Source organism: Grampus griseus (genome assembly GCF_964374135.1).
Source record: "Grampus griseus genome assembly, chromosome: 3".
NCBI classification, from domain to species: Eukaryota; Metazoa; Chordata; class Mammalia; order Artiodactyla; family Delphinidae; genus Grampus; species Grampus griseus.
This window is the reverse complement of record NC_139019.1, coordinates 50034686-50056309: the sequence shown is the minus strand read 5'-3', so window position 1 is coordinate 50056309 and position 21624 is coordinate 50034686.

The window sequence follows — 21624 nt, the reverse complement described above, 5'->3', positions numbered from 1 at the left end:
CAGACTTTTATTCTTTCTTATGGCCTTTGAAGTCATTTTTCATCCAGTTTAAAATAAAACAAAATTGTGAATCTGAATCTGGTTGCTTTACATTTGTAAATTAATTTCTAAAGAACTGATATCAGTAGATTTCTCAATAATTTTTTTAAATATGATTTTATGGCTTTCTTAGGTTATAAATGGTTAGAAAGATTGTATGTCTTTTTGTTAAAGTCATCCTTACATATTTTACAATTTTTTCACTATTATGAAGATTTTTTTCATATTTCTGTTTCTTACTGGTTATTGCTAGCAGAGAGAAGTAATAAACTTTTCTATATTTGTCTTGTAGTCAGATTTTGCAAATTCTCTTATTGATTTTAATGCCATTTTCATTGGAATTTTTTTGTTTTTAAGAATCACAGTCATATCTCAAAGACATTTGTCACTCTTTTCCAATATTTAAATATTAATATTCTAATATCATTTTTTACTCACTGAATTACAGCCTCTAATAAATGTGGAATTATTGTGATAACTGTAGGCATGGCTGTTTTGTTCTTAATTTTAATGACAATGGTTTTGTTTTGTCCCACAGTTGGAGTGCAGACTACCGTTGGTTTTTGGTAAGCAGTCTATCGTATTTAATTCAAATATTACTTAGATTTTTATTTTAAGTTTGGAATGACTGATGAACTTTATCAAATAGTTTTTCAGCATCTACTTATGTAATTACATAATACTAACCCTTTACTCTGTTTCTATTGATATATTGGATGTTGGTTAGTGTCATTTTTATCACAGCTGGATTCTATTTTCTTATGTTTTACTTAGAAGTTTTGAATACATATCCATAATGAAATTTGTTTCTAGTATTTTTATAGACTTATTGAAGTATAATTTATGTACTATAAAATTCAACCATTTTAACTGTACAATTCAATGAATTTTACTAAATTTAGAGTTGTACAGCCTTCACCATAATCCAATTTTAGAACATTTCCATGATTCATAAAAACACTTTTGTGCCCCTTTGCAATCAGTTCTCATCTTATACCACCACCCTGGGCAACCACTCATTTTCTTCCTTGTTTATAGATTCACTTTTCCTGAACATTTTATATAAATATTGAAATACTAAAGTAAAAGTCTCTTGCATTTCGCCTCTTCTCCCGTTGCGGAGCACAGGCTCCGGACGCGCAGGCCCAGAGGCCAGGGCTCACGGGCCCAGCCACTCTGCGGCAGGCATGTGGGATCTTCCCGGGCGGGGCACGAGGCCGTGTCCCCTGCATCGGCAGGTGGACTCTCAACCACTGCGCCACCAGGGAAGCCCCATTTCGCCTCTTTTACTTGCCTTAATATTTTTGAGATTCATCCATGTTGTAACACATTCTCAGTAGTTTGTTCCTTTTTGTTGCCGAATGGTTTTGCATTGTGTGGTTTTTAAATGATAAATGGAGGCATATTAAAAAATTTAAGTTTATTTGAGCAAAAACTGATTCACACCAGTCAGCATCCAATCTAGTAGATGGAAAAGAGATTCAAGAAGCTGAACAGAATGAGTGGGGTATCCCAAAGGGTCTCATCCTGGTCACCAGAAACTGTAGAGGAGGAAAAATAATTTCCCCTCTACCCTTATGGTGACTGCTTGCCTGAGACCCCTTTTACTGTAGGAAACTTCGTAAATGGATAAGCTTATCTAAGTTAAAATTTCTCTACTGCGACCACTGTAATTCAACGATTATCTTTGGTAAAGTTAACCTGTTTATCCAGCCTTAAAACAACATTTTATTCACCTGAGACCTCACACTCAGTCCACTCCAGCTTAAGTAGGACCCAGTCTGACCAGAACCCAGTCTGGTTTCTAAGTCGGACACAGTCCGACTCAGGCCAGTTTCCGGACCCAGTCAGCCAAAAAAACCCCCAAAAACAATAAAACAAAAAAAACTACTCAAAGTCTAAAAGCTCATAACATAAAAGCTGCGGAGCTAGGATCCAAGAGGGATTTCCCACCACTGCCTGAGACGGCAAGAAAGCAGCAAGCTCAAGGGGCTAAACGGGTCACCACCCTGAGTATATTTTTAGTATAAGTATGTCTTGGACAATATTGGGGGCATACTTATACTAGAAAATAATTCATTGTTTATCTGAAATTCAAATTTAACTGGGCATCCTGTAGGACTCTGGAGGATGAAAGAGAGAGGTGAGACAAAGAAAATTACAAGCTGCTATAAATATTTAAGCAAAATGAGGAGACATACTCTATCCTTATAGTTATCAAAGTCTGTAATAAAACATATATAACACATACTTGGTAGTGAAGCTTGGATATCTTGAGCATGTGATATTTGTGAAGCCTTGTTAAAGGTTTACTTTCCCTAGGTTTCACATTAGGAAAGTAAGTGTCACGTAGTAGGCAAAAATATGAGTAAAACCTTGCGCATTGGAAATGGAAAAAATAACATTGGGGCTAGATCCTCTATGGAAGCTTTATCAAGGTCTTCTGGCAATTCACGAAATTAGCTAATTTATAATTCAGCTGGTTGATGAAGATATCAAAAGATAGTTTTCTTAAAGTAGATATTTTCCTAGGTAAATTTCTTGTTGTAGTTAGGAGTTTGTATGTAAAGGATACGGAGATCATAGAACAGTTCTTGCTCTGTGACCATTGAAAATTACAAAAGCAGTTGACGTGATCAAATTTGTTCGAGGCCTTGTTTTGGAGCATAATACTTTATACACACCGACCAGTTCGCACTGAGAGTGTGCCTACTTTGCTAGAAAAAAAGATGAATTTGTTGCTCAGGTAAAGATTTTCAAAAGCAACAATATTCCACAGTAATGTCCCATGCAAATGAAATTTGGCTATAATATGATTGACAATTTGGTTCCTGTCCTCTGCTCAGCTTAGTAGGGTTAGGAGGTGGTGGAAGGATAGGAGGATGAGGAATGAGCTGAAGTTTTTATCTTCTGCAGGAGGCCAAAGGAGGCTTAGGAAGCAACTGCCCTGTGACTGTTTGGGACTTGCTGAATTCTGGGTACAGGCAATCTTGTACGTAAGCTTAAATATTTTTAATTTAAAAAATTCTTCCATTAACTTTGCAATAACGAGAGCACATGTTTTATGCAATTGATGTTTTGGTCCCCACTATGAGCATTATATAGGGTTTAACTGTATCACTATGCACATGCTGCAAAGATTAGCATACTGATTTGGAGTACACTGCATACCAATGGTGAATAAAGTAAATGTCAATAGATGAGTATTATAGGTCTGTCTTCCCCTGCTCTTTCTTGTCTTCTTTATTTTCAACACAGCACTCAGGGTAATTGTGTTAAAAATGTAAATTAGATTTAATCTATTCAAAACTCTCTAAAGGCTTCCCATCTCACTCACAGTGCTGTGAACACCACCTACAAGGATCTCTGTGATCTCCATCTCTCCCCATCTCTGGGACCACATTCCTTATTATTCTTTTCTTCATCACTATGCCAAAGCCACACTAGAATTTTTGACCATGTCAGATTCTCTCTGGCCTTAAGGTTTTGGTATTTCCTTTTCCTCTGCCTTAAATGCTCTTCCTTCAGATATTTTGTAGACAAATATCTTACTTCTTTTAGTTTTTTTTAAATAGACTTTATTTTTTAAAGCAATTTTAGGTACATAGCAAAACTGAGCACAAGGTACAGAGAGTTCCCATATATTCCCTGCCCCCATACATGCATAGTCTCCCCTATTATCAGCGTCCCCCGCCAGAGTGATACATTTGGTACAATTGATAAACCTAAATTGACACATCATAATCACCCAAATTCCATACTTTATATTAGGTTTCACTCTCGTTGTTGTACATTCTATGGGTTTGGACAAATGGATAATGACATATATCCACTGGTGTGATATCATACAGAGTAGTCTCACTGTCCTAAAATCCTCTTTGCTCTACCTTTTCATCCCTTCTCCCCTTCAGATTGGCTTCTTTCCCTTAGTAATATACATCTAAGGTTCCTCCTTGTCTTTTCATGGCTTGATAACTCATCTCTTTTTAGCGCTGAATAATATTCCATGCAGCATTTATCCCCTCACCTATGAAAGGACAACTTGGTTGCTTGAAAGTTTTGGCACTTATGAATAAAGCTGCTATAAACGTGTGTGCAGGTTTCTGTGTGGACAAAGTTTTCAGCTCCTTTGGGTAAATACCAAGGTGTGTGGTTGTTGGAGCTATAGTAAGAATATGTTAGTTTCGTAAGAAACCACCAAACTGTCTTCCAAGGTGGCTGTACCATTTTGCATTCTCACCAGCAATGAATGAGAGTTCCTGTTGTTCCATATTCTCGCCAGCATTTGATATTGTCAGAGTTCTGGATTTTGATCATTCTAATTGGTGTGTAGTGGTATCTCATTGATTTAATTTACGTTTACCTGATGACATATGATGGAAACATCTTTTCATATGCTAATATACCATTTGTATATCTTCTTTGGTAAAGTGTCCATTAAGTTCTTTGACCCATTTTTTAAAAATCACGGTATTTGTTTTCTTATTGTTGAGTTTTAAGAATTCTTTATGTATTTTGGATAACGGTCCTTTATCAGATATGCCTTTTGTGGATATTTTCCCCCAGCCTGTGGCTTGTCTTTCCATTCTCTGATATCGTCCTTCACTGAGCACAAGTTTTTAATTTTAATGAAGTCTAGTTTATCTGTTCTTTCCTTTATGGATCCTGCCTTTGGTATTGTATCAAAAAAGTCATAACCAAAACCCAAGGTCATCTAGATTCTATACTATCTTTTAAAAGTTTTGCATTTTGTATTTACATGTGTGATCCATTTGGGGTGAATTGTTCTGAAGCACGTAAGGTTTATGTCTTGATTCATTTATTTGCATGTAGATATATAGTTGTTCCAGAACCATTTATTGAAGATCTTCTAGGTTTTAATCAAAAGCATCTCATGAGGGAGAATTTCTCTGTTGAACCTATCACAATGTAACATTATACCCACTGCAACACAATTATCTCCATCCCCAGATTTATTTTTTTCCTGCTTAGCACTTTTCACCAACATCCCATATATTTTACTTATCTTGTTTACTGTTTGTCTTCCTCAGTTTATATCTTTGAGGGTACTGATATGTCTTTCAGTGCAGCATCCCCAGCACCTAGAACCATGACTAGCACACAGTAGGTACTCAATAAATATTTGTTGAATGAATCAATAAAAGAAGAAATGCTCTAATCAGTGGTGTGGTAGCCTCACAAGCACCATTGGCAGCCCTGGGAACTTGTTAGAAGTGCAAATAGTCAAGCCCCATAAAACCTACTGAATAAGAAACTCTGGGGTGGGGCTCAGCAATGTGTTTTAACAAGTTCTCCAGGTGATTAGAATGTATGTTAAAATTTGAGAATCATTTCTCTAAAGTTCTTCCTTATCCATGCTTTCTTTGGTATTGAACACACATTGTCTCTTTTCTGTAAGAAGTGAGGTTGATGGCTTTTCTGGAACAAGGCATTTACCTGCATTTTTAAATGCTAAAAAAAAATCAGTTTATTGGAAACCAAATCAGTTATTTTATTTTGATTTATAAGATGGAATTTATCCATTACTTAGTGTTCAACCAACTCAATAAATTCAATACATGGAAAAATGGAACAAACTCAGTAATGACTGGAGGGAAGGTGACTGCTCGTAGAAATCTTTCAGTTTGGATTTAAAAAGTCCAGAAAAGACATTTCACTAATTTATCCTTTCTTTTTTGGAAAGAAACATTTCCAAAAAACAAAGGAATGGTCATAACAAACAAAGTGAATTTGCAAAAGTTGAAAGACAATTTACATTTTTATTTTATTTTACAAATATGCATACTGGGTTTCTTTATTTTGATCTAGATCCAATCAATGATAGTTTTTGTTTTTTAGTTTGCTTGTGCTTTAGGTAGAACATGAATTATTTGAGCAATGAGTTGCCAATTAAAAAAAAAAATCTAGGTTTATGTAAGGAGAGACTTCATTCAAAAATATTATTTCAAGGGAGAAAAGGAATGATTACAATATGGGGAGGGGGCTTTTGCAATGGGAAGAACACTCTGATCATGAGATTTGCAAGAGTCCAAAGGATTAGGCAAAAAAGAGGTTTTTTTAAATAAGGGGGAGTAAACAAAGCTGGAAACAATCTGTTGGTGGAAGTGGGAATGAAAGTGATGAAAAGGTATAGGTAGTTTGATGGGATAGTAGATCAGAGAATGTTTTACTCTGAGGTCAGCCTATTCTCAGTAGGGAGTTTTTAAGGGGACGTTTTTTGCTGGCTCAGTCATAAGAGGAAATGACCACAGTCAGCTAATTGCCCAGGATCAACAGCTGGTGAATGTGATGCTGGGATTGAGACTAAGGCAATCTGCACTGTAGAGTCTGTGTTTTTAACCATAAGCCATAATGACTCTCATAGATAATATGTGTCTTATGGGAAAAAGACAATGGAGGTCATTTATTTTTGATGAGGGCTCACGAGAACCTATTCTTATAATCCATAGATGACAGTATAGTAACAACCCGATGCCCTGGTCTAGCCCATGCCCCTAGTCTTCAATCAAAAATCACTACCAGTGGCAGCAGCCAAGGAAAGGGGAAGTCTGAAAAGACTGAGGAACTTCTATATTCCTCAGTTTAAGAACTATAGGTGAGGTAGAGGTACAAACTTCCAGTTGCAAAATAAATGAGACACAGATTATGAAATGTACTGTGTGGGGAATATAGTCAATAACTATGTAAGATCTTTGTATGGGGACATATTGTAACTAGACTTATTACGGTGATCAGTTTGAAATGTATAGAAATATTGAATCACTGTCTTGTGTAACAGGAACTAATATAGTGTTATAGGTCAATTATTTTTCAAAAACAAACAAACATTAAAAAAGAGATAAGATTTGTGGTTACCAGAAGTCTGGGGCACGGTAGGGGGAAGGATTGGATGAAGGCTGTCAAAAGGTACAAAATTCCAGTTATAAGATTAATGAGTACCAGAGATGTCACGTACAACATATTAAATATAATTAACACCACTGTATGTTATGTGTGAAGGTTTTTGGGAGAGCAGGTCCTGGAAGTTCTCATCACAAGAAAGAAAAATTTTTTCTATTTCTTTAATTTTGTACCTATGTGAGATGGTGACTGGACCAGTTCATGATATATATGGGTCAGATCATTCTGTGGGATACCTTAAACTTGTACAGTACCATATGTTAATTATGTCTCAAAAGGGAATCTCAGCAATTTAATTTGTGCAACTAAGACTTGATGCAGAATTTACTTTTGAAAATCTAGGTTAGAACATGGAGTAGAGGGTAGAAATCCTGGGATTTACCAATAAGGTTTTTGTGTTTGCCTCAAAGTCCATGGGTGGAAGTTGTACTTTTGAATTATATTAAGAATGAAATAGAGAAAGCAGAGGTAAAGCTCCTTAGTGCTGGCAACCAAATGCCTGCTGACAATGACAAACTACTGGAGAAATTACTCCTGGCTCTTTCCTCTGGCAATATGATCAGCTCCTGGATAAATGATATTAAAAGCAGAAGTCTACCTCCAGGGCTTTGCTAGGAGAGCAGCTCCTATCTGATTGTGTTCTTTTGTTCCTTTAGTGCCGTTGGGTAGACAGGGCTACAGACTAAAGAGATTCTATAGGATTATCCCCCTGAATACCGACCAAAGAAGCAATACTTAGGAGGCTCACATTCTTATAGCCTCTTCTCTGAAACAATGTGCATGTGAAAGGTTTAGCGATAGGGGAAATTTCTCTACTCTTTCGGATACTGCCAGCTATTATTCATAATTTTAAAAGTTGACAGTGAATTAGGAAGCAGTCCCTCAGAGTCTCAGGTGAATTCTTGTACTCATCCCAAATAGCTGTCAGCTGTTTTCTGGACTTAAGTTCTTCTGTTAGACTCTTGGCTTTCAAGAGCCTCATAGATTTTATTCTCATTCTGAGTTGACTTGGAGAAAGCTCTATATATTGTATTTGTTTTTGCCTAGAATATCTCTTTGTCTCAGCCTGTGTAGAGAGTGAAGAATGGTGCAACGGATTTCTAGGCTTTGGGGTATGAATATATATTCACTGTAGCGGGGAGCATCTGTTCCTTCTCCCTTTGGGTTCAGGGACCCTAGTGGGACCCTGATTTGGGCACATGATACCACACTGACAGGAAAGTGTCACCTACACACATATAGCACACTCCTTGATTAATGTGAGTTCCACAGTAATTCAGGAACTTCAGCAGGATTCTTGTTATTATCTCCCTTTGATAGATTAGGAAATTAATGTTTATAGAATTAAGGTGGCTATGTGACTTGGACGAGGGTAGTAAGTAGCAGAGTTGATGCAGGAATGCAAATCCATGGACTTACCTGCCTATATGTTCTCTTCCTTTCTGCTTCACTGCCCCAAAGTGCCTCAGACACAGGCACTTTGTGAAGCTTTTATTTGGAAATAATTTAAAACTTACTGAAAAATATGCCACTTAGCATAAAGAACTCCAGTGTTCCCTTCACTGAGATTAACAGATTGTTAAAATTTTGCCACATTTTCTTTATCATTTTTGTTTGATCTGGTTTTTTTTTTGTTTTTTTTTTGCTTTACGATTTTCCTCTCCCCTCCCCTTTCTGTATATATAAAGTTAAAAAACTCACCCAAGAGAGCTGCTGCCTGCAGGAGTGAAGGGGAAACAGCAGAAAGGGATTGGAGGTGTACCCTGGGACAGGAACTCAGTACGGAGGTGGCTCACAAGGCTAAGCCGAGTTCAGTGCAAAGATGCAGTGTGGTGGTCCTTGCCTTGCAAGGGTCTGAAGAATATACTAATGCATTCAATGTGATAGGGCTGCATTCAGATGCTTGCTGTGGCAGAATACCGAACAGCTAAGAGAGACACACAGTACCAGCGAAGAAAAACTGCTGTGTCCTTTCTTGTCTCAGCCTTCTTCCCCTTATACAGATCCTGAAGGATAGAGAGGCAGCTAAAGGAATAGAGGAAGAGAAATGGGACAAGGGGAATAAAAGAGCAGACTAGGTTCTTTCTTATTTACTTGTTGCCCAAGTCGGGGGTCAGAATCATGCCGGGGAGGGAGGAGATTTATTAAGATGGGAGACAAAAGTTTGGAGTTATATTGGAGAGGACCTTTTAAAGTTGAAAACAAAATCATTTAAGTTCCTGAAAATGATGGGAAAGACAGTGGATTTGCCCTAAATATCACTAAAGGATGCGGAAAATCCCACAGGTCATGTGTGAAGGACGTGATGGGAGAAAAATGACACTTTTATTCTCATAACATCAGTTTCAATATGTTCAATAAACTGGCTACACATGCTTAAAAGATTCAGACACTGACTAAATAAAGTAGAACTAAAATCCCCTGGTTCTTTTTTTTGTCCCTCCACAGCCCTGTGGAAAGCTATGCTTTACATGTTCGTATTATACTTATATTCTTCCCATCTTTTATCTATCATTAATATCTATCTATCTATCTACCTATCTGGACATCCTGTCCTAAAAGCTACTTTGTTCACTTTACAAATACTGTGCAGATCTTATAACATACCATAGGCTCTTCACATTATTGAATATAAGGATCTACCTCATTGTGTGTACATAGCATTGTGTAGATGATTTACTTAAGCCATGTGCTATGGATGACAATTCGTTTTCCATTGTTAGCTATAATAAATAATTCATTCAGTCATTTATTTAGAATAAATTCCAGAAGTGTACTTGTGTCCAAAGTTTAGACTTAAAGATGTGATATATATTATCACATTGCCTTTCGTAAAGTTTGTATCAATGCAGAGTCACATTAGCAATACACAGTGTGCCTCTTTCCCCACATCATTGCCAAAAATGTAGTACTTATGTGTCCACCAAGTACTTAGCCATCCCCAAAGGAACAAACTTCAGTTTAGCTTCTGGTGATCATAATCAGAAATAAGAGAGTATCATAGTATACAATGGAATAATAATTATTATTGTTTTTGCATAGAGCTCTTTAAATGTAAAACCTGAGAAGTAATGGGAGAAGCAAACAAAATAATTCTAAAGCACCACCAATGTTGAATATATTCTCAGCTTTCCAAAATGTGATAGCTGGATCTGAAATTGTTTTTTGCATTAGTACAATTTTGCTCCCGACTGATCATATAGATCATTGTGGAACCCACTTCCGCTGTTGACTGGTTACTTCCAGTGACATCTGTGTGACTGGGCTGTTAGTATATTATGCAAAACCTGCATTAGGATAGTGCTTTATTTGATGCTATGCCAGTTCTCTGCTTTTCTTTTTCCCTTACACTGCCTCGCTAAAGACTAAAAATTTAATAATAACAGAAATGGGGTTGGAACAGCAGAACTGTGGCCCTTCACAGAGCTGAGCACTTAAAAGCATTTCAACTATGAATTTGCATTCCATATACTTTGCTTATGATAGGGAAAATTCAAGTCATTTATTTTCCTCATGAAGCTATATTGTCCATAAATGGCCTGTTTCTTGCTTACTCGTTGTTTTTTGGGTTTTTTTTTTTTTTGCGGTATGTGGGCCTCTCACTGTTGTGGCCTCTCACTGTTGTGGCCTCTCCCGTTGCGGAGCACAGGATCCGGACGCGCAGGCTCAGCGGCCATGGCTCACGGGCCTAGCAGCTCCGCGGCATGTGGGATCTTCCCAGACCTGGGCACGAACCCGTGTCCCCTGCATCGGCAGGCGGACTCTCAACCAGTGCGCCACCAGGGAAGCCCTCTTGCTTACTATTGAGCTAAAGTCGTGCTTAAGTTTCCAAGGAGACTGTACTTCATGGGGAAGAAACCTGAAACAGGTGGGTGTGTGGGACTGAGAGACCTGGCCTGCTGCTTCCACGAACAGCTCCCAGTGCGCCTCTTCTGTGGCTCTGAAAGAAGTAAATTGCTCAGTTTGGAGTTCTTTGTGCCTCACAAAGTCCGTTTAGGCCATGGAAACAGTGATTTTGTATTTGCTTCTTTTTTTTGTTTTGTTTTGTTTTTAAAGTGAAACTGTACTAGGTTAGAGAATGAAAACCTCTCTAAAAGAGAATAGTAATTCTTTGCCCTCAGGCCATGCATGTCCAAAAGCTGCATTGCTGAAACATGTTGGCTGTCTATAGGAAGTTCTCACAAACATGGAAAAAATGAGTAACTTTTCTGAGTAGCTCAGGAGTTTTATGACAGAAACAGCCTACAAAATACAATGCCCTAGCTCTTACCCATAGATGCCCTTAAGGTGCTATTAATCTGAAGTGAAAAACTAGAGGTTGCAAAATAGTGGCCAGTGGGCCAATCTTGCCTATAGGTTTTTAATTTGTCTAACACAAGGCTTTAAACAATATTTTTTGGTAACCAACATTTAAAAATTCGGATTTCAAGTTTCTTTTGGAAAACTGAGTGATCTTGTATAATGAAGGTGGCATTCCTACAAGATAATAGTTTACAGAGTGGAAAGTCACTGCTCCTTCAGGATAGAATATGGGCTTCACTCATTTATATCACTCACTTACTTCCTGTAGGCCCTGGTGAGTTCTAGGAAGGCAGAATATATATGAATATATATATATATATATTTTTTTTTTTTGAGAGGATAGGAAGCAAGAGGGAAATCTTTAAGACAGCTCAGTTTGTTATGTCCTCTGAAGTCTCACCTCCCCAGTGAGCAGAGGACTCTGTGCTCCAACAACAATTTGTATACACCCCATGAAGTCAGTTTGCACAAAATATCATCACTGTTTTTCCCCACATCTACCTTCACCCATAAACCTAGAGGGCAGAAGCTATATCTTAATTGCCATTGTAATGTCCCAGTGCCTCTTACTGTGTGAAGGTCCTTAACGATCTGCTTTCTGAGTGAATCAATGCCTGGATGAGTGGATGAACAAAAGGTCCCTCGGGGATATTCATGATGACTTGGACTTCCAGAGTGAGTGGAATAGGAGTGACTCAGGATGGATTTTTCTCAACACTTGGCACTGTTGGGGTAGTTTGAGTCTCAGAGAATTTTGAACCAATGCCCCCTGAGGCCTGAGCTATATATTAGAGCAATATTATTGCCGTGGAGAAGCTTTATTTTTCTCTGAATATTGGGAATACTGATTCTTATTTGATCATCCTATTAAAATTAACACAAAACCTAACAAAAGTTCATTATTCCTGTCAAGTTTTTAATCATTACCTGACAAAAGAAGAAGCTGAAGTCATCCAAAAATATAATTTCTGTCCTCCCTTTGGAAGAATAACATGTTCAGGTTTTCCTTCATTGTAATTTCCTTTGACCAAACACTTCTGTTTCTAGTTAGCACTTTATAAAAGGCGGTAAAATCTTGCCAATCTCATCTTCGTCAAGAACATAAATACAAGATGTTCAACGTTTTAGAACAGTTTTGATATATTTCTCCTTTAAATTAGGATCGGAACAGCTAGAAGATGCCATGACCATTTAATCAAAGAGTAAATATTTTAGTGACTGCAATAAAAGAGAAGCTATTGAACAAATTCTATCTGATGGTGGTTATTCTAATTGGAATTGTTGCCTAAGAAGAGCAAAAGCAAGTCCCTGTATAGAAAAGGCAAAGCTGATCTAATTCAGTCATATTCAAGACTGGTCTGTTGTGAATGAGCTCTTAATTGTTTTATAACAAACCAGAAGTTACTTTAATATCTGTTTCTCACACAGAGACTTTAATATTTCCATCACTCTCATCTCCTGTAGCTACCAGTCACTTTGACATTGATACAGTTTAGAAGTTAAATTTAAATAATGTGGAATTACATATATTTAATTCTGTTTTGCATGTGCTTGCATTGTAAAACTGGAAATAGATTCATTTCTATGGGGGTGGGTGGGGAATCATCAGAGAGCTGATTATAAAGAAAGGGTTACCATTAAGTCTGGCTGTGAGAAGTTCTGAGTAGATTCTATCGTCTGGGAGTAGTTAGTAATCACTCCACAAATATCAAAGTCTTGCTAAAACAAGACTAACCTCAGAGAAGTTGCAATTAATGTTTATTACTCAATTTTTATCTCTGAAAGCATATTTTGATATCATATACTTAATAATAAAAAGACTACATATTTCTTATGTTAATTATTTAAGAATCTATTTTAAGTATATATTGGATTAAAATATCATTAAAAAAAAAACTTGCTCAAACACAGAATTTACTTAGTGTTCTTGACCACAGAAAATGACATTTTTCTCTGCTAGTAATCCTTTGGTAAGGTTAATCTCTTTTCTAGACAGTTGAAGCTTCTTTCCCATTTTAGAATGAGAACATACCAACTTACACTGAAAATGTTGCTTTAATGCTCTTTGTTTGACTATTTAGTAAAGAAAGAGTGCAAAGGAAAGTCATCCAACTCTCCACTGGAAATGAATTCCCCATCATTCCGCTGGTGAGTTCCTATGGTATTAAATCACTGTAAATGTAGAGCAATTATTGAACCCGTGGAGTACCAATTTTCCCCACAGAAATACAATTTTATGTTTCTTTAAAGAAGATTTTAAAAATACCTAACAAAGGGAACTCCTGCCAAGGTAATCTTCTTAGGCAAATCCTTGTTTGATGTGGAGCAGTGGGTAGGAAAATAGGACCCACAGGCCACATGTGGACTGCTGGGATGTTCTGTCCAGAGCTGGTCTTCTTCTCAAAGCAGCTCTGTCAAGGGCTAGTTCTTAGGCCCTCAGGATGTCACTGTAAAGTTATTTCGTGGCTCTCAGGTGACTACTGGCTGTAGGAAAGAAAGGGTATGAAGCTCACCTCGAAAGGTTGGGCTATGACTTCCATTGGCCCATGTCTAAGAGTCTGTAAAGTGGCCTTTCTAAGAGCCCTGGATTCTCTGCTGTTCCCGTAGGGCTCAGGGAAGCCTGCATTTCAAAACTGAAACTCAAAAGGACTTCTCATTTACCTCAAATTTCAAATTACTGCTTGGCTCTGGAAGTGGGTGTGGTGGTGCCGTTCAAGACCAAATGGAGTTTTTCTAAAGACGGGCTCTGTTGAAAAGAAGGCAGTCCTTTTGCAGGCTCTGAGGCACCTGCCACTGGACCTGGCCTCCCTCCATTAAGCTCCAGAGCAACTTCCCCAGGTCTTGTTCCTGAATTATGAATTCCCATTTCTCTGGCATGGAAGAGCTGTGCCAAACCCTCAGAAATCCAACCTCTCTCGCAGATTTCCTTAACCAACCCCCAGACCCAAACAATATCGAGGTGCTCATTTTAAAATAAAGATGAAGATACAAAATTTACTCCATACTTTTAGGCTTGCAGTGGCAAATCGAGGTAGTTATAAGAAATACGTATATTTCATTATTTATACTATGTATAAAATAGACAACTGATGGGAACATACTGTGTAGCATAGGGAACTCTACCTAATGCACTGTGGTGACCTAAATGGGAGGGAAGTCTAAAAGGGAGGGGATATCTGTATGTGTATGGCTCATTCATTTTGTTGTGCAGTGGAGGCTAACACAACATTGTAAAGCAACCATACTCCAATAAAAATTAATTTAAAAAATTTAAAAATTAAAAAAAATGTATATTTAATTTAAATACATTTTATTAATCTTTCTCAGTTATCGGGATCCCATTTTAGCAAATCGATTCTAAGACACTGTGCCAAACAGTTGTGTAAACTTCTGAAGAAAAATTAATGATTTGTTTTCTGAAATTTTATCCCTTATTCTTTCAGAAAATTCTACACTGTCACTACTCAATTTCTACAACTTATTACCTTACTCTTAGACTATCGAAATACCTTTTCAGTTGATTCTCTTGTTTCTAGATTCTTCTCAATCTGCAACTCTAAACCATCATGATAATGGTGTTGGATTAATTTTCCCTTAAACAAGTGACTTACATGCTAAAAACACTTTTGTAGGTCCCAATATTTAGCCATAAAGTAAAAACGTATATACTTATTAAAAGAGAAAATTTGATTATGCCATTTTCCTGTTTAACAATCTTTGTTGGCTCTCCATGGCCCTTAGAGTAAAACACAAATGCCTTAAAAATGGTTCATCTAGCTCTTTATGACCTATCCCTGACTAGCACTATACTAACTTCTTGTATCTATATTCTCTTCACTACATCCGAGCTGCCCTGGAATTTGTTGAGGTGCTGTGAACTTTGCCACAATTAGCCGTGGCTTACTTAGAGTCTATAGGAAATATAGGGAAGACAGAGTCAGTTCACAGAGGGTTTTATTGGAGAGAACTATCCCTAATCTGGTTTTCCATCACAGCTCTGCCAACACCGTAGTCCAATTCACCATTACTTCTCATCTTGACTACGCACCTTCTATCTGATTTACTCGTATCCACTCCTGGCTTACACACAGTTTTTCTTCAGTCCTAAGGATTTGTCATTCTTGGTCTTGCCAAAGAGCCATTGCATTTGTTGATCACTCTGTCTCAAATGCTGCTTCCTCCCCTTTATGCCTAGTTATATCAATCTCATTATATACATCTCAAGTCAATTATGCCTTTCTCAAGAAAGGCTGCCTTAATCTCTGACTACATCAAAAGCCCTTCTTATATGCCCTTTTAGCTATATGTGCTTCTTCTTTATGGCACTTTCACAGTAACTGGTTTACGTTTATTTTTTTTTCTAGTGTTTAATTAGTATCTGTCTCATCCATGATATTGTAAGCTCCACTAGAATAAGGACTATGTCTGTTTTGTTTTTTTCCCCCGTTTTAAAAATTACTCTATTTTTTTTTTTTTTTTTTTTTTTTTGGCTGTACGTGGGCCTCTCACTGTTGTGGCCTCTCCTGTTGCGGAGCACAGGCTCCGGACGTGCAGGCTCAGCGGCCATGGCTCACGGGCCCAGCCGCTCCGTGGCATGTAGGATCTTCCCAGACCAGGGCACGAACCCGTGTCCCCTGCATCGGCAGGCGGACTCTTAACCACTGCGCCACCAGGAAAGCCCAAATTACTCTACCTTTGATGTCCAGTGCAGTACTTGGTCAAAAATAGGTATGATCAGTAAATATTTTTAGAATTAATATTGAATGACAGATCAAAATCATGCCTTAAGCTTATTTCAAAGGAATAAATATTAATCCAGATTTACAACCCCGTAATGAACATCAGAATAAGAGATTTTATTAATGTTCAACTTCTCTGGAATATTAACTTTTTTCTGTTTCCTGAGAAAATGCTACAGCTAAGCCAGATTCTCTTATGCCCTACTATCTTAGCTTTTCTAGAAAAAAGATAGGTTTCTTGTGTGTTTGATTATTGTTTTGAAAAACCAGGTTCCAAGTTACCAAACTTTTATATGACAGGAGTTTTTCTACCAGTGTTTCTAAAAAGTTATAAGCAAATAATAACAATAAAAATATGAGCTTTATTAAACAACTAACTAGGAACAGGAGAAAAAAATCAACAAAAGTAATGCAGATATCTGGGCATTCAAGCTATTCTGTCATATCTGTCTTTCTCATCTGGCTTACTTCACTTAGTATCTAGGTCCATCCATGTTGCTGCAAATGGCATTATTTCATTCTTTTTTATGGCTGAGTAATATTCCATTGTATATGTACCACATTTTCTTTCTCCATTCATCTGTTGATGGACGTTTAGGTTGGTTCCACATCCTGACTATTGCATATAGTGCTGTAGTGAACACTGGGGTGCATGTATCTTCTCAAAGTATGGCTTCCTCCAGGTGTATGCCCAGGAATGGGATTGTGGGATCATATGGTAGCTCTATTTTTAGTTTTTAAAGGAACCTCCATATTGTTCTCCATAGTGGCTGTACCAATTTACTTTCTCACCAACAGTGTTGGAGGGTTCTTTTTCTTCACACCCTCTCCAATATTTATTATTTGTAGACTTTTGATGATGGCCATTCTGACTGGTGTGAGGTGATACCTCATTATAGTTTTGATTTGTATTTCTCTAATAATTAGCAATGTTGGGCATATTTTCATTTGCTTTTTGGCCATCTGTATGTCTTCTTTGGAGAAATTTTCTGTTTAGATCTTCTGCCTATTTTTTGATTGGGTTGCTTGTTTTTTTGATATTGAGATGTATGAGCTTTTTGTATATTTTTGGAAATTAATACCTTGTCAGTCACATCATTTGCAAATATTTTCTCCCATTCTGTTGGTTGTCTTTGAATTGTGTTTATGGTTTCCTTTGCTGTGCAAAAGCTCTTGAGCTTAATTAGGTCCCATTTGTTTATTTTGTTTTTATTTATATTACACTAGGAGACAGAACCAAAAAGATACAGCTGTGATTTATGTCAAAGTGTGTTCTGCCTAAGTTTTCCTCTAGGAGTTTTATACTATCTGGTCTTCCATTTAGGTCTTTAATTCATTTTGAGTTTATTTTTGTGTGTGGTGTTAGAGAATGTTCTAATTTCACTCTTTTACATGTAGCTGTCCAGTTTTCCCAGCACCACTTATTGAAGACCCTGTCTTTTCTCCATTGTATATTCTTGCTTCCTTTGTCATAGATTAATTGACCATAGGTGCATGGGTATATTTCTGGGCTTTCTATCCTGTTCCATTGATCTATATTTCTGTTTTTGTGTCAGGACCATACTGTTTTGATTACTGTAGCTTTGTCGTATAGTCTGAAGTCAAGGAGCCTGATTTCTCCAGCTCCATTTTTTCTTTCTCAAGATTGCTTTGGCTTTATTTGGGGTCTTTTGTGTTTCTATACAAATTTAACAATTTTTTGTTCTAGTTTTCTGCCAGTTGTAATCTGATAAACTTCTCTTACATCTTAACATAGGCAGTTTTCCCAACTTCCCTTGGGAAAAGGAAGACAGCCCCCCAGCTGCTGGCTTCAAGAGTTACCTTGACCCTGGCTTTTCATGTCATTTAGAACTGTTTTGTCTCCAGTCACCCTGTTGTCCGGTACCAATGAACCCTTGGCCACCACTTGCTGCTTCCAAGTCCTAGCTCTCACAGGCCTAGGGTTGTTGTGCTTCAACTTTATGTTCTGTTTCTGTTTTATAGAGATGTTTATCAAGCTTGGAGCTGGACTGTGTATTCAAGTTTTGATATTTTGCCTCTTATTGTCAAAGGTCTGAAGCAGAGGGATGAAACAAAGTCAAAACTTATAGCAATATCTTGACCAGGGTCTCCCTGCTCCTATTTAGCTCTCTTAGTTGGTGTATTTCTAGAAGTTGTTTGTAGGAGTTGCATGGTGTCTGCTTTGCCCACAATAGACACTAAAATCTTGCCTTTAGTATCATTTTGTTTATTTATCAAAATATTCAAAAAAGTTATTCAGTTTGCAACTTTATATAGACTATAAACAGATTAAGTAAAAATGACTGAACAAACACTAAGGAATTAGCATTGGGTAATAGTTTCCTAAATGACATATTGATATATAACATAAAATATAATATCTCATAGGATTCTGATGTTAAATTTCCAAACATTTTCTTCCAAAGAACTGGTTAAATTCTTAGCCAGGTGTGCTTTATGGAATAGTTTCTCTGATCTTGTTCACAACTTTTTCTTCGATCACCGTCTTGGCTCTGGCATATACTGAGCTTCTTTTCTAATCTATTCTACCCTGCGTAAGAATGATAATTTCTTTGTTTTAAAGTCATAGTCATATGGCTCTGCTTGTACGCTGTCATACCACTCTATCTCCCAGGGATGCAATTGCCCCAATCTGAGAAATGGTGATTTTAAACAGAGATCTAGGGGAAAAAACTTATCATTTAATAAGTTTTAAATATCTCAATAAACATAGATATGTAACTGGCTTATTCAATGAGTATGACTCAGTATGGAACAAGATAAACACAATTTTATTTTTATTATTGTTTTTGTTATCTCATTTCCTTAATCCTTAAATTCACTGTGAAGAATTGTTCTTCCCAGCTGCTGAATGGAATCTTGGATGGATCCAATTGATTTTCTAGTCACTGTCAAATATCAAATAGTCCAGTCAAGTTTATTAGCAAAGCTTCAGTGATTTTGAATTAAACATATTCTTCAGTTCTTCAGTTCTCTCAACTCAGGATTCAAAAGCTGCAGTAAAATGAGGGGAGGGTAGACCTTCTTTTCTTGTTTCATCTCCTATCCTCTTTCTAGATGCTGGTTCTAACCCCCTTCATGGAGAGTCCTGGGAGTGAAGTTTAGAGGTAATAATTACATATTTGTGCTTCATGTGCATGGCAGATGTCCAAATGCAGGCTTTTTCCTGTGGGACCCTTTCATGGTTTTGCCACTATAGGATCCTGCTCTTACCTCGGCTCCTTTTCTACATGACTCATATGTGGGTTCCCTTTGTTGATGGAAAACAAATGTTTTCTGACCTTCTAAACGTGGGAAGCATAGCCCTTTCCCAACATGCCTACACATTACTGCTACCATATGTATTAATAGCCCCTTCTGACTATTTATCTTTTCCAGTATGAGTCAGGAACAGTCTCAAACTCCAGGGAGCACAAGGCAAGCTTTCTGAATGGTTCTCTTGAAGTCCCAATTACTTAGGAAGGAAAGGGAAATGGAAGACTCCCCAGCAGCTTTCTCACTGTCCAATCCTCCACACCAATTTTTACCTTTGTGGTGGGTGATGAGCTAAGAATTTTAAAGCCATTTTGAAATAATTTATACAAGTTTTAAAAAGATTACCTTAATACATAAAAATGTTATTTTTAATTTTTAGAAAGCATGTCTTTGAAAATAGTTTTTGAATAAAATGTTTTATAGGTCTACCAATAAAATAAAGCAAATTTTGAGTCAATCAATAACTATTTAAAAAGTGCATTAATTTCAATTATTTCAGTGACCATTTCATACTGAAGGTATACTGATTTGGATAAAAAATTATATGGTCACTCTATTTAAAGAGCATGTTCAGTTGTACAACTCAAGTTGACCAATGCCTAATTGGTCTTGACTTAAGAGTTTTTCTGATTTTTTTCTGATTTTTTTCTGATTTTTTCTGATTTGAATGAACAACTGAAAAGATTCAAACCAATTTGATATAGGCCTAAACAGTGAATTCATTTTTATCCCCTAATAATTTTCATGATGTTTATATATTTTTTAGACTGCTCTGTCTAGGTGCATCCCAACATTCTTCCTTGGATAGCTTGAGCCACTCTGTAGCCCTCTGTCAAGGAAGGTACATGGAGTCTCAGGTGCTACAATGAAAATAACCTGTCTGTTCCCTGTAAGACTGTTCACAATGAGAATATAACCTGTCTGTTCCCTGTAAGACTGTTTGTTTGCATGCATACATGTACACATTTCCTCTTCAGGTTTTTAAAAATTCCTTTTATTATTTTTGTTTTCCCACACATTTCATTATATATATATATATTTAAATAATATATATATACATTTAGTAGAGTTATTTCAGAGAATACTTCAGAGCTACAATTATATCTGAATATTTAAAATTGTTCTACTCACTGGCATTTTTCACAGAACTAGAACAAAAAATCTCACAATTTGTATGGAAACACAAAAGACCCCGAATAGCCAAAGCAATTTTGAGAACGAAAAATGGAGCTGGAGGAATCAGGCTTCCTGACTTCAGACTATACTACAAAGCTACAGTAATCAAGACAGTATGGTACTGGCACAAAAACAGAAATATAGATCAATGGAACAGGATAGAAAGCCCAGAGATAAACCCACGCACATATGGTCACCTTATCTTTGACAAAGGAGGCAGAAATGTACAGTGGAGAAAGGACAGCCTATTCAATAAGTGGTGCTGGGAAAACTGGACAGCTACATGTAAAAGTATGAGATTAGATCACTCCCTAACACCATACACAAAAATAAGCTCAAAATGGATTAAAGACCTAAATGTAAGGCCAGAAACTATCAAACTCTTAGAGGAAAACATAGGCAGAACACTCTATGACATAAATCACAGCAAGATCCTTTTTGACCCACCTCCTAGAGAAAGGGAAATAAAAACAAAAGTAAACAAATGGGACCTAATGAAACTTAAAAGCTTTTGCGCAGCAAAGGAAACCATAAAGAAGACCAAAAGACAACCCTCAGAATGGGAGAAAATATTTGCAAATGAAGCAACTGACAAAGGATTAATCTCCAAAATTTATAAGCAGCTCATGCAGCTTAATAACAAAAGAACAAACAACCCAATCCAAAAATGGGCAGAAGACCTAAATAGACATTTCTCCAAAGAAGATATACAGAGTGCCAACAAACACATGAAAGAATGCTCAACATCACTAATCATTAGAGAAATGCAAATCAAAACTACAATGAGATATCATCTCACACCAGTCAGAATGGCCATCATCAAAAAATCTAGAAACAATAAATGCTGGAGAGGGTGTGGAGAAAAGGGAACTCTCTTACACTGTTGGTGGGAATGTAAATTGATACAGCCACTGTGGAGAACAGTATGGAGATTCCTTAAAAAGCTACAAATAGAACTACCATATGACCCAGCAATCCCACTACTGGGCATATACCCTGAGAAAACCATAATTCAAAAAGAGTCATGTACCAAAATGTTCATTGCAGCTCTATTTACAATAGCCCAGAGATGGAAACAACCTAAGTGTCCATCATCGGATGAATGGATAAAGAAGATGTGGCACATATATACAATGGAGTATTACTCAGCCATAAAAAGAGACGAAATTGA